The sequence below is a fragment of the Staurois parvus genome, unplaced genomic scaffold (genome assembly GCF_062004578.1).
Source record: "Staurois parvus isolate SC_StPar_1 unplaced genomic scaffold, SC_StPar_1.0 ptg000039l, whole genome shotgun sequence".
Taxonomy (NCBI): domain Eukaryota; kingdom Metazoa; phylum Chordata; class Amphibia; order Anura; family Ranidae; genus Staurois; species Staurois parvus.
Window position 1 is genome coordinate 2451712 of NW_028317835.1, and position 14382 is coordinate 2466093.

The window sequence follows — 14382 nt, forward strand, 5'->3', positions numbered from 1 at the left end:
TGATCCGAGGGATGTGACTCCTGTAATTGCAATCCAGCATGAAAGGAGTTAACACTTTCTCAGAGCGAGATCGCTGATCGTCTGCTTATGCCTGAAACTGGCACATGCGCAGATACATCAAGGGGGGCAGATCCTCAGCTTCCATATCAGACTAAGGGAAAATGGCCGCTGGAGGAGGGACAGGCGGGCTACAACAAAATGGAGGAGGGAGATCTAACCCACTGCACTGTAATGTGATAACTGTGTTTCATTGATAATAGACCAGGAAAAAATTGCCACCAAAGGAGGTACAGGTGGTCTACAAGAAAATGTAGGAGGGAGATCTAATCCACTGCACTGTAATGTGATAAATGAGATATAAATGAAATTAGACCAAGGGAAAATGGCCACCAAATAAAGGACAGACAGGCTACAACATAATGGCGCCCGATTAGTCTATTAAGGATTATAATGGTATATATAGGCAGCTGTACGTCCGATGGCCAACTCCTGAGGAAGTCACGTGATGTGATGTAACATGTAGAGTGGGACAATGACGTCAAGCTGTTAAATGAGAAGATTACGAGCCGCCATCATCTTTTGCTTTTCAGGTTTTTTCCCTGTTGTTTTATTCTATTCAGCTTTTTTTGTACCAGCACCATCTAGTGTCTGCTCTCCATACTGCAGCCTCTGTATAAATCTGTCTGCAGTCACTTCCTGACTGGTGTCACTTCCTGTCTGTCACTTCCTGTCCCGAGAACACTTTCTTCCTCTCAGCCATTTTAGATCAGCTTCAAGAAGGTCCAACAGAATCGGTCTCCATCCTGAACACACGGCCACCATAGGGCCAGCATGGGATCTTCTCCATGTCAGAGCACACGGGTAAGTCAGGTGGATCTCCTATTCCTGGTCCCGGCTCCTGTCCCTGCTATAGACGGACCAATCATCTGTGACTGAACCTTCCTCCTCGTCATCGATGATCTGGGTGTATTATTATTATTTATTCCAGGTACTTATATAGCGCCGTCAGTTTACATCTATATTGTACATTCCCATCAGTCCCCGCCCCCGAGGAGCGTACAATCTAGGGGCCCTAACTCACATTCATACATACACATACTAGGGACAACATAGGAGACAATTCACTTCCCAGCATGTCTTTGTAGTGTGGGAGGAAACTATAGTACTTGGAGAAAACCCACAAAGGCACAGGGAGAACATGCAAACTCCAGGCAGGTGGTGCCATGGTTGGGATTTGAACCAACAACCCGAGTACTGCCAGGAGGAAGTGCTAACCACTCAGCCACTGTGCTGCCCCGTGCTGTATATATCTCAGCATGTACTCCTCAGTGTTGGTTTCCTCCTCATTGCCGGCCATTAAATGGGCCTCAGAATGGCTCCGGTATTCCCTCCTAGGAAGGACATTCAGGCCGATCTCCCACCATGTTCCTCTGATGTGTCCGAGACAGAATAACAGGAGAGACACCAGGAGAACCCGCTGGGACCTGACACTCCGAGAACCAGAGTTATGGTGGAGTATAGACCCTTCCTGAGATACTCCTCCCTGGGAACGTCATACCTCCGTACTCCTCTCCTGTACATACCGATCACTGTCATACCTCCGTACTCCTCTCTTGTACATACCCATCACTGTCATACCTCCGTACTCCTCTCCTGTACATACCCATCACTGTCATACCTCCGTACTCCTCTCCTGTACATACCCATCACTGTCACACCTCCGTACTCCTCTCCTGTACATACCTATCACTGTCACACCTCCGTACTCCTCTCCTGTACGTACCGATCACTGTCACACCTCCGTACTCCTCTCCTGTACGTACCCATCACTGTCACACCTCCGTACTCCTCTCCTGTACGTACCCATCACTGTCATACCTCCGTACTCCTCTCCTGTACATACCCATCACTGTCATACCTCCGTACTCCTCTCCTGTACATACCCATCACTGTCATACCTCCGTACTCCTCTCCTGTACATACCCATCACTGTCATACCTCCGTACTCCTCTCCTGTACATACCCATCACTGTCATACCTCCGTACTCCTCTCCTGTACGTACCCATCACTGTCATACCTCCGTACTCCTCTTCTGTACGTACCCATCACTGTCATACCCCCCACACTCCTCTCCTGTACGTACCCATCACTGTCATACCTCCGTACTCCTCTCCTGTACGTACCCATCACTGTCATACCTCCGTACTCCTCTCCTGTACATACCCATCACTGTCATACCTCCGTACTCCTCTCCTGTACATACCCATCACTGTCATACCTCCGTACTCCTCTCCTGTACATACCCATCACTGTCTTACCTCCACACTCCTCTCCTGTACATACCGATCACTGTCATACCTCCGTACTCCTCTCCTGTACATACCGATCACTGTCATACCTCCACACTCCTCTCCTGTACATACCGATCACTGTCATACCCCCCCACACTCCTCTCCTGTACATACCGATCACTGTCATACCTCCGTACTCCTTTCCTGTACATACTACTCACCATCGTATCATCTGCAACTCCTCTCTTACATTTACTACCTGCAGTTATGCTCTTCTTCTTAAATTGGGGAATAACTCGATGACTTACATACTTTTCAGACCTTGTGAAATATTCTTGGCTGTTTTGATAATAATACACTTTAATTTGTATTTCATGATAAATCCTGCCTCATCTCTGCCTCTCTACCTGCAGCCTAACAATGAGGTGTGCATGCAGCCACTGATCTATTTCTGGCTTTTGTCTCTCAGACATTCTAATGTTCATTTCTCCAAACGTCCTCCAGGACAGCCTTCCTGAGACAGAGCTCCTCCCTCTGGGACAGGAAACACGTAAGCACAGTACTATAAAAGGCGGACCACCAGGCCTCCCTCCTGAGTTTTTAGTGTTTCCTCTGCAAGGATGGGTGCAGTCATCAAGGAACTGATTATCGAAGCCCTGGGCCCTAGAGGTTGCTGGTGGCTCCTGGTCTGTCTTACTTCCTCCTGCCCGATGTGATCCTTTCAGGGGAAGTGGGGCTGCGCTCCTGATATTTTTCCATGCCTCAGTGGATGATGACCATCGGGTGTGTCCTGGGGGATCCAGGACATTTGATGCCTGTCATTCTCCTTCCGGGGGGGGCTCCAGCATCCGATGCACAGTGGGGCAGAGTGACTGCCAATCTGGCGTGCGAGTAGCTGCAACTTCTGGGTGCTGTCCAGGTACCAGAAGTTCCTGCTGCGGTGATGTCGTCAACGGGCGCCTGAGACTCGTGGTTCCAGTCTCCATAGCAGCACTAGCATCTGGTTAGGCAGCCAGTCTGGTGTACAGACCCAGCAGAGCCTGTGGCGCCACCACAAGAGGGATGGATGGAAGGCACTGACAGTACTCAGGCATATCCTGGTCATTCAGGCACTGGCTCCTCTAAGGTAAGCTTGGGGACTCTGATCCCTCTTACTGACCCTGGTGGGCACACTTCCTTTTCTTGCTCCCCCAGCACAGTGGTTTTGTATGAGGGGCCCTGGGCTGATTATTTTCTGTACTGTTTTTTTTCTTGCTTATTGTAGGTTAAAGTCCAGGACAAGGTGCAGAGTCAGACCCCCAAGAAGAATTGTGCAGTTTGTGCAGCTAAATTGGGTTCAGCATGGGAAAAACCCTTATGCCGCAATTGTGTGGCTAGCCTAATTAAGGATAAGTCATTTACAGCCTGCCATAAAGTGCTCACCTCCATTAAGGATGACATGTTGTCTACATTTCAATCCTTTAGATCCCTATTGGAAAAATGCAGCCACCACTGGATCCTTGGACCCAATCAGTGGGTTTGGAGGTAGCAGATGCATTAAAAGGGGAGGAGGACCCGGAGGAGGATCCTAGGTCCTGGGTAGATTCAGGCTCATAAGAGGAGGACGGTGATGTTTGCTCCTCCAGAGGTTCCAGGAACAAATTGCCCCTGGAAGATGTGGACAACCTCCTTAAAGCTATCTACGAAACCTTAGAGATCGAGGAGGAGGATGTTTGCCTATCTAAGCATGACCTCATGTATCAAGGTTTGTATGCTAGAAAGACTAGTGTCTTTCCAGTTTATAGTTCCCTGGTTGATACCATTAGGCAGGAATGGGAAAGCCCTGAGAGGAAACCCTTTTTCTCAAGTAATCTTAATAGGAGGTTTCCATTTGAGGATAACGGGTCCCAGCAATGCGACAAGGTTCAGAAATTAGACACCCCCTTATCTAAAGTCTCTAAAAGGACAGACTTAACATTTGAAGATTTGGGGGCTCTGAAAGACCCTATGGATAAGAGGGATGAAGTCTTAATCCGTAGGGCCTGGAATTCCACTTCCATCAGCTTTAGGCCAGCTTTCTCGGCTACCTGTGTCACCAGATATCTGGAATGCTGGCTTACACAGTCACTTCTCTCGGCAGGAACCTCCAGGCAGCAAATCCTGAAATAATTTCCTTTGCTGTTTAAAGCAGTTGGTTTCCTTGTGGATGCCTCGGCCAAGTCAGTTAAGCTAGCGGCTTGAACCTCTGCCCTAGTGAATTCAGCTAAAAGGGCATTTTGGTTAAAAACCTGGGCAGGGAACTCAGCATTCAAACTGCACCTTTGTGCCTTACCCTTTATTGGCAATAATCTTTTTGGTCCAGGTCTTGAGGAGGTTCTGGAATGTACAGCCCATAACAAGAGGACATTCCCAGAGAGTAGGAAAAGGTCCAAAATGACTCCAGATCGTTGTGCAGGTCTGATCTGCAACTACAGGAAACGTTTGGTTGACGTTATTGCTGCCAAAGGAGGGTCAACCAGTTATTAAGTCCAAAGGTACACATACTTTTTCCTCCCTGCACTGTGAATGTTTACATGTTATGTGCAATCAAACCATGGCAACATCTAATGTTTGTGTAGTATTATGTTCAGCAGACTGTGTTCTTCTATTGTTGTGATTTAGATGACGTTCAGAGCACATTTTATGCCCAATTCATGCAAAACTCCACGTATTCCCAAGGGGTTCACATACTTTTTCTTGCAACTGTAAAATGTCACAATATAGGTGCTGCCAGGGTGCCCAAATCTGTTATATTTCCCTCCCAAATATAGTACATTTCAGCCCCTCAAATAAAGTGCATTCCAGTCCCAATTTCATTAGCCAGTTTCCCCCAATTCCCTTAGCACATTGTAATTTAATTAATAAAGCTCAGCTCCCATTTCAGTAGTTGTTTCCCCCCTGTCAGGATGACCTTCCCCCCTTGCTGCCTCTCGTCCTGACGCGGCTTTTTGAAGCCGAACCACGCAGGACAAGAGGTGTGGCTCCTCTCACCTCCGCCACTATCTTCTCCCCATCCTGCGAGGCATTAGGGGAAAAGATAGTGAGGTTCACACCTGTCTGCGGAGAGGTTCTGGACCGCGGTGTCAGAATGATGCCGCACGGTCCCGACATCTGCACTGCATGCACAGGGAGTTCCCGCTCTTGCGGATGCCACCGGACAAAGGCTGCGCTCCGTGTCCAGGGGGGCGTGCCTCTTTGCCGAGCAACGAGGCTCACTGCCCACGGCCCGCCCGCCATTGCCAGGACGACCAAGAAGCATCCTGCATCGGTTTAAGAGACCGATGACAGGCTCTTCCCGGTCATCCATTTCACTGCCAAGCCACCGAGGGATCCCAGATAAGACGGGACTCTTGTGTCCACTCTGCATACACCCCCCCAACGGATAAGGGGAGCTGCCGCTCTGCACACCCCAAAGCTAAGGGGGAGAATTATGCCAGCTGCCCACCGCAAGCCCCAGAGAAGGGGGAGACCTCCACAAGCTGCCACTCTGCAAGCCCCAAGGATAGGGGGAGAACTACACCAGCTGCCTTCTGCAGGCATCTAGGACTCGGGGGGATTATTACCATGGACTATGCCACGCATACTCCGGTTTCAGGGCAAGTACTTGATGTCATACTGCCTTGCTCCCCTGTGGACCCGGGCACCCCTGTCTGATCTGTGAGTGAATGCCCCCCTGTTTTCCCTGAACTGTTCTTGTACTCCCTCTCCACCTCCCTGTTTGGATTACAAACTGCTGTAGAGATTTTAACTTTGCCCCTGGGGCTGGACTACAATTATTTTTGGTCCTCTTCTTGCTATTTCCCATACTGGGCACTGCCACCCCCTTGCAATCCCCCATTGAGTGACTGCCATTTGTAATAATAAAGCTTTGTGTGTTTGCCATCTGCCTTGCGTGTTCTGTCCTGCCTACCCTCCGTCACAATATACCTTCCTGTTTCCTCTGCATATTACAGTGTCATGCCACCACTTATGTATGGGGCACTGTTAAACTGCATCTACCCCAGTCCATCCGTATCTTACCGAAACTTAGAGTGGTCTGGGGCTTCCTAACTTTGCTAAATATTTCCAAGCTGCACATCTTGCTCAACTCCCTAAATATCATGCAGTAAAAGTGACCCCCTCCTATGGGTCACTATAGAGTCAGTAGATTGTATCCCCTCATCAGTTGCAAATTTACTATGGCTACACCCAAGAGATCGTCGCTCACTCCAACACCCAATTACTCAACACTACCCATCTATCTGGGACAGTCTAAAGTTCTGATACACCTTACAGTCACCCCATAACCCACTCATGGCATACCTCCTCCATCCAGGCTTTTATCCGGCATGGATGCCTCCATCTTCTTTTCATGCTTGTCCTAGAGCTAGTCTAGTTCAACACCAGACTCCTTTATACCCTTCCAAACCCTATGTGACTCCAACAAAATCTCTACCTCTGAAATTTGTAGATATCTTCAGATCAAACACTTGTATTGCTCCCACTTACACATGAACACCTCTCTCCCAGACATGACTAGGTTTGGACACATATGTAAATGTGACCCCCATGCCAGACTTTTGATTTCCACCTTATATGCACAGTTACCAGCTCCACCACCTTACACTTCCTTACCATATACATCCAAGTGGTAATGGGATTTAAATCTTCATTTGAAAGCGATTGGGCAGACATATGGTCTGCTGCAAAATCCTCCTCCCAAAATATAGTTGCTATGGAGACTAACCACAGCACTCTCATGCACTGGTACCTGGTCCCTGCCCGGATCGCTAAATCCATCCCTAATCCCTGACTTGTTTATGTGACTGCTCTGAAGCAGGTATCCACATTTGGTGGACCTGCCCGGTTGTTCTAACGTATTGGTGCAAAATATTCCATATGCCTACAGTTCTTTATGAAGAAGTTACAGTATATATATCCATCCGGCCACTGCCTCATTTAATAACAAGCCCCAAGAAGTATAACTTATGGTGTGTCTCCAAGCTATGGATGGAAGGAAAGGGATCACCCCACCGGCAAGTGAGAAGAGGGGAGCATGAGTCAGAGCGATTCCAGTGTCAGCCAATACAAGTAACGGGATGGATGCAGTGTGACCAAGCCCTAGTGGGCGGGGTGAAATGCATCAGAGGGCGTGGCTAGAATGGCAGCTGAGGCCATTCCTCAACACTGGACTTGGTCGGTTGACCAGCGTCCATTCCTTTACTTGCATAATGCCCAAGAAGTGACACACTGGCAATTCAAACTACTCCTGTAGGTCACCACCACGGCTTAGCAAACCATAGCGAAGGCCTGGAAATCCCCCCACCTCAATACCACTGAAACTAAGAATAGTGTCACTCGAGCCACGATACATGTCAAAGTAGAAGCCGTCCTATTAGACAGAGTGCATAAAAATGAACAACTATGGCAACTATGGGTTGACCATTTCCTACCCTCAAACTCTGATGAAACCTTACTCTCTTTGTAGTCCTGAGTCCATTAGGTAACCCACTACTCAGTTGCTGCTCTATACAGGCACACACCCTCCCCCCTGGGGACCTCCTCTCCTCCCCCCTTATCTGTACCCCTTTCTTCACTACTCTTGCTCTTATCTCTCCATTGCTCTCTTCCTTTTCACCTTTCCTCTCATTAGCTCTTTATCCCTTATGGGGGTTTTCCCAATTGGGGAACCTACACTATCAGTTTGAATTTTCAGTGAGGCGGACAGGTCACCCACTCGTCTGTCACTGATATCTGCATACTGGTTGAAGTACTAAATCTATACTCCCACTGTGAGAGTACCAGAAATGATATTATAGAGTATATAACATGTTTCAGTCTCTACATTCACTCCTCTCTTGATACTATAGCACTGTTATCTCTTGCTGATGTTAAAGCAGAGCTCCACCCAAAAGGGGAAGTCCTGCTTCAACTAGTTGCCGACCGCAGGTAGCCAAATGACGACTGCACTGCGGCAGGCCAGTTCTGGGAGGCTGTCATATGACGTCCTCCCAGAATGCGCTCTCCTGCATGCCCCTGGGGGCGCACACCTGGCGATCTCCGTGATTGTTGTGTTCTATGACACGCTGGTCATCGAGAAATGCAATTGCCGGTTCTAGACTGCACTTTCCTCACGCTGTCAGAGCATGAGGAAAGTACTGCCGGCAGTTGTCAGAGGAGGGATCATCAGTGCCCTGAGGATCGGTGCCCATCAGTGCCACCCACCAGTTCCACCCACCTTTGCCCATCAGTGCCACCCACCTTTGCCCAGCAGTGTCACCAGTCAGTGCCCAGCAGTGCTGCCTATCAGTGACTATCAGTACCCATCATCAGTGCCGCCTAACAGTGCCAGCTCATCAGTGCTGCCTCATCCAATAAGATAAAATGAGCGCTGGATAAACACAGAAATGGAGCAGCTGGCATGAAAGGTAAGAACCTCAAAACCCTCTAATCAATAATAAATAAAACACATGCAGCGCTAAAGGTATGAAAAAAATGTAAAATCATAAATATCATGAATGAAATGTATCTAGATACAATGGATAATATAAAAGTGACCAACTATGATCTCCATATCAGTTATAGTGACATAAATAAATACACGCACTGAGGCGTATGGTGGAGTATAGATGTGATAAACGTCCCAAGTTGGCGTTTCAAAGTGCATACGTGAAATATAAAAACGGTTAGTCTCTAATCCGTGTAATCAGTGCTGCCTATCAGTGCCCATCAGTGCTGCCTATCAGTGCCCATCAGTGCCGCCTCATCAACGCACATCAGTGAAGGAGAAAAATTACCTTCAATTTGCAATATTTTATAATAGAAACAAAGAACTTTTTTTTTCAAATGTTTTGCTATTTTTTTGTTTATAGCGCTAAAAATAAAACAGCCATCGGGGAGTAAATACCACCAAAAGAAAGCTCTATTTGTGTGACAAAAATGATAAAAATTTCACACGAGTACAATGTTGCATGACCGCGCAATTGTCATTTAGTGTGGCAACGCTGAAAATTGGCCTGGTAAGGAAGGGGGTATAAGTGCCTGGTCGGCAAGTGGTTAAGGACCCAACTGGCACCTTTTTGGGGGGGTAACCAAAATTGACAGGTACCCGCTCCCACTTCTGTAAGTGGCTTCCAGTTTGGGGAGCTCATTTAGAAGAAGCCGTCAGCTAGAATCAAACTCACTACTCTACAGTATGGTGAAGACCAAGGAGGCCTAGCAATACCAAATGTTAGACTTTATATTATAGCTGCCCAACTTCAACATCTTACCAGGTGGGACTTAGTAGACACATTAGATCCCATCCATTGATTGTTACTTCCATCAGATACAGATTTCACATCACTCTCACACTTGTTAATGGGCTTCAGATGGCACCAGTGGGAAAGGCATGATCTCTCATATATTTATTCCAGTCTTTTGACTCTTACTGAAGACTTATAGAAAGAAATGGGAAACAGAGAAAATAATAGAGAGTGGTGGGAGGTGATTGTGACCTCCATACCTCTCATCTCTCTGTCCTCTTCACAGAAACTCAGTCATTTCTTTTGCATAGAGCTTTCAGGACTCCAGCTCAATTGTTCAGCTAGGACAAGAGGGATTTCCCCTTATGACCCCAATTGTAGCGGTGTTGTCGGGGATTTGATACACATTTTGGAGATGTCCAAAATTATTCAAAAAGTGGAACGATATGACCAGTATTGTAATGTTGGTGTTCAATATTCCTCGGGTGTGCCTCTTGGTCTCAATAGAGGAGGAATTATTTACACCTCCTCCTATTACAAGTCATAGAGCAATAGTGAGGCTGCTGTTTATTGACCATAAAAAATATCCCGATCTTGGCTATCATCTCAAACTCCCAGCAGACGCCAGTGAATTGAGCAGGTGATCTCCACATCAACATGTGAAAAAACGAACGTATCAACATTGTTATTCCCCCAAGAAATGTATGTCTCTCTAGCAGAACTGGCTGGATACTCCTTGCTCTCTCTTAGTTAGTTCTTCATAGGCTTTTAAAATCTTAGCTCTTTTAGCCCCATAGAAGGAGAACGGCCAGTTGTATCCTACTGAATGGTGACTACATTGAAGACTGATACTTGGGGAATGATCCTGTAGACACAGGCCTCATTGAATGGTGTCCGCTATCTATGTACAGTTGTGTTCAAAATAATAGCAGTCAGACATCACTAACCGGATCAATCACTGTTTTTGGTAGAAATGATATTTCTACATGGCAAATAATTTCCTAGCAGGTGTAGTAGAGTCATAGAAATCCAACAGACCCAACAGTCATGACATGCATGCTGCTGATTCTGTGTCATTGAATCACTCATTGAAAGGGGCGTGTTCAAAATAATAGCAGTGTGGAGTTCTATTAGTGAGGTCATTCATTCTTTGAGAAACAGGTGGCAATTATTGCCCTTATTTAAGGAAGGAAGGCAGCAAATGTTGGACATGCTGGTTACAGTGCATTTCTCTCTGAAATTCTGAGGAAAATGGGTTGTTCCAGACATTGTTCAGAAGAACGGCGTACCTTAATTAAAAAGTTGATTGGAGAAGGGAAAACATATAAAGAAGTGCAGAAAATGATCGGCTGCTCAGCTAAAATTATTGCAAATGCTTTAAAATGGCAACCAAAACCTGAAAGACGTGGAAGAAAGCAAAAAACTACCATTGGAATGGATAGAAGAATAGCCAAAATGGCGCGGACTCAGCCAACAATCAGCTCCAGGAAGATGAAAGAAGGTGTGACGTTCCCTGTGAGGACTGTTACAATTAGAAGACGCCGATGTGAAGCCAAGCTATATGCAAGAAGTCCCCGCAAAGTCCCACTGTTGGAGAAAAGACGTGCTGAAGAGGTTACAATCTGCCAAAGAGCACATTGACCGGCCTAAAGAGAAATGGCGCAACATTTTGTGGACTGATGAAAGTAAGATTGTTCTTTTTGGGTCTAGTGGGCAGAGACAGTTTGTCAGACGACCCCCAAACACTGAATTCAAGCCACAGTACACTGTGAAGACCGTGAAGGTGGTGGTCATGGTGGTGCAAGCATCATGATATGGGGATGTTTCTCATACTACGGTGTTGGGCCTATTTATCGCATACCAGGGATCATGGATCAGTTTGAATACATCAGAATACTTGAAGAGGTCATGCTGTCTTATGCTGAAGAGGAAATGCCCTTGAAATGGGTGTTCCAACAAGACAACGACCCCAAACACACCAGTAAACGTGCAACATCTTGGTTCCAGACCAACAAGATGGACGTTATGGAGTGGCCAGCCCAATCCCCGGATCTTCATCCAATAGAAAACTTGTGGGGTGACATCAAAAATGCCGTTTCTGAGGCAAAACCAAGAAATAGAGAAGAACTGTGGAATGTGGTCCAATCATCCTGGGCTGGAATACCTGATCACAGGGGCCAGAAGTTGGGGGACTCCATGCAACACAGATGTACAGCAGTTCTCAGAAACAGTGCGACTACAACCAAATATTCATGAAGTCATTCAAAGGAAAGCAAAATCTTCAAACATTTCTCAGTTTATATAGTGAATGTTGGAGTTTGTAAAGAAGAATACAAACACTGCAATTTTTTTGAACCGTCTAATATTCACTTTTCTTCCATTTTTTTAGAGGAACAACACAAATTTGATGTATTTTCTTCATGTTGTGATTTGGAATAGAATGTGTCGTGTTCCCAATGCATTTGTGTGGATGGAAATAAAAGGATTAGAAGGATTTTCAGCTTTAGTCACTTTTTTCAACACACTGCTATTATTTTGAACACAACTGTATGTACTGGGGGAGTTACTTGCTGTGTACAGCTGAATTGTTCTAGGCTGTTTCTTCTTTTCTCTGTTCATTTGTTTATAAAAGGTAAAAGTGACACCATAGACAAAGCAAGTTATTGTTCTGTATGATCTGTAACAGTGTCACAACTGCCTATACGTGAGAATGTATGACTCCATTGTCTGGGCTGAATGTTGGGAATACTGTGCGCACTTATAAACTTTCTTAATAAAATCTATTTGATTAAAAAAATACTGTAGATAATGCTGTACATATTCTTTCTATTCATAAGATATATTTAGTAATGAGCATTAAAAATAGAAAGCAACTTTATGTAGCCCTTTATATAGAATTATTTTTTCTTTTTTTTTTGTACAGGTAGATTGATGAACCAAGTTTTGGGTCATGTTGGTCTTCATAAATATGACTGAGTCACATGGAAAACAAGACATATGGTTGTCTTAATTGACTGAAAGTCTTTATTGCAGCTCACTGGAGGATTCACACGGGATACAAGTCATATCTGTGTTCTAAAAGTCATGGTTTGGATCCTCTTCCACATTGATCCAGCAGGAGAAAAGTAATTTCAATGTTCTGGAAGTGACAATGGCTTTACAATAAAGTCCAACCCAAGTATACATAAGAGGAGTCATTTCAAACTACTTCTTATTTGGAGATTTTACAATGGAGAGAAAATATATCAGACACCAGAAGGTTCACAAGGGAGAGAAGTCATATCATTGTTATGAATGTGATAAAGCTTTTATAAAGAAGTCAAATTTTTTCAGACACCAGAGGATTCACACTGGAGAGAAGTCATATCAGTGTTCTGAATGTGATAAAGCTTTTACACAGAAGTCATGTCTTATCACACACCAGAGGATTCACACTGGAGAGAAGTCATATCAGTGTTCTGAATGTGACAAAGCTTTTACTGTGAAGACAAATCTTATCACACACCAGAGAAGTCACACTGGAGAGAAGCCATATCAGTGTTCTGAATGTGATAAAGCTTTTACTCAGAAGTCAAATCTTATCCCACACCAGAGGATTCACACTGGAGAGAAGCCACATCAGTGTTCTGAATGTGGCAAAGCTTTTATACATAAGTCATATCTTATCAAACACCAGAGGATTCACACTGGAGAGAAGCCATATCAGTGTTCTGAATGTGATAAAACTTTTACAGTGAAGTCACATCTTATCACACACCAGATGATTCACACTGGAGAGAAGCCATATCAGTGTTCTGAATGTGATAAAGCTTTTACACAGAAGTCAAGTCTTATCACACACCAGATGATTCACACTGGAGAGAAGTAATTTTAATGCTCTCAATGTGACAAAACTTTTACAGTTAATGTCGGTCTAATCGATCATCGGAGGATTCATACATTTCTGCATAGATTAAATTCTGGAAGAAAAGAGATATTAAAGAAGTTTCAGGTGTCACAAGTTTGTTTCACATCCCCAATGTCATCCCACAAGCTAGAGAAGAAGGGAAAAGATAAAATGTTACTTTTAAAGAAACAAACTAAAACAAACTGAAATGTAATGATCGGATGAACTGAGTTTAGTGCTTATGTCCATCAATACACAACTAGAAGGGATTTGAATATTTTACCTTTTGACAATTGTTTTTAAGATAAGCATCAATAACTGAACAGCTTCCCTCATGATTCTCATCTTTATCTTTTTTATGGAGCTTTGACTGAACATGTAATGCATTTTCATGATTCACCAACTGAGTTGTGTTTCCTAGCATTTTCTTCATTTCTGGATCCTGAGGTAATACATGACCAACACTGCCTCAGTACCAGAGACTAGGATGGGGTCTATTGTCATCTTACCAAGTCTCTGAAGCCTCATTGGGAGAGCCCATTATAGGTTCTTCCGACTAGTAATACATCATCAGCCAGGCTTGAGGTCTCCAGCTAAGCCCACCTTGTCCACTCCTCCCATTACATGTTCCATCTCCTCTCCCATTATCAATGCCTCCTTTCCACATTTCATCTCTCATTAATATTATTATACAGGATTTATGGCGCCAACAGTTTGCTCAGCGGTTTACAATATAACGGGAGACAATACAGCAACAATACAAGAGGGATAGGAGGGCCCTGCTCTTTGGAGCTTACATTCTAGAAGGGAGGGGCTAGTGGTACAAAAGGTAGTAACTGTGGGGGATGGACTGGTAGGAAGAGTAGAAGATTCCATTATTAGCTGAGGGCAGGATAGGCTTCCCTGAAGAGAAAGGTTTTCACAGATCGCCTAAAAGTGAGCAGAGTAGGCAATAGTCTGATA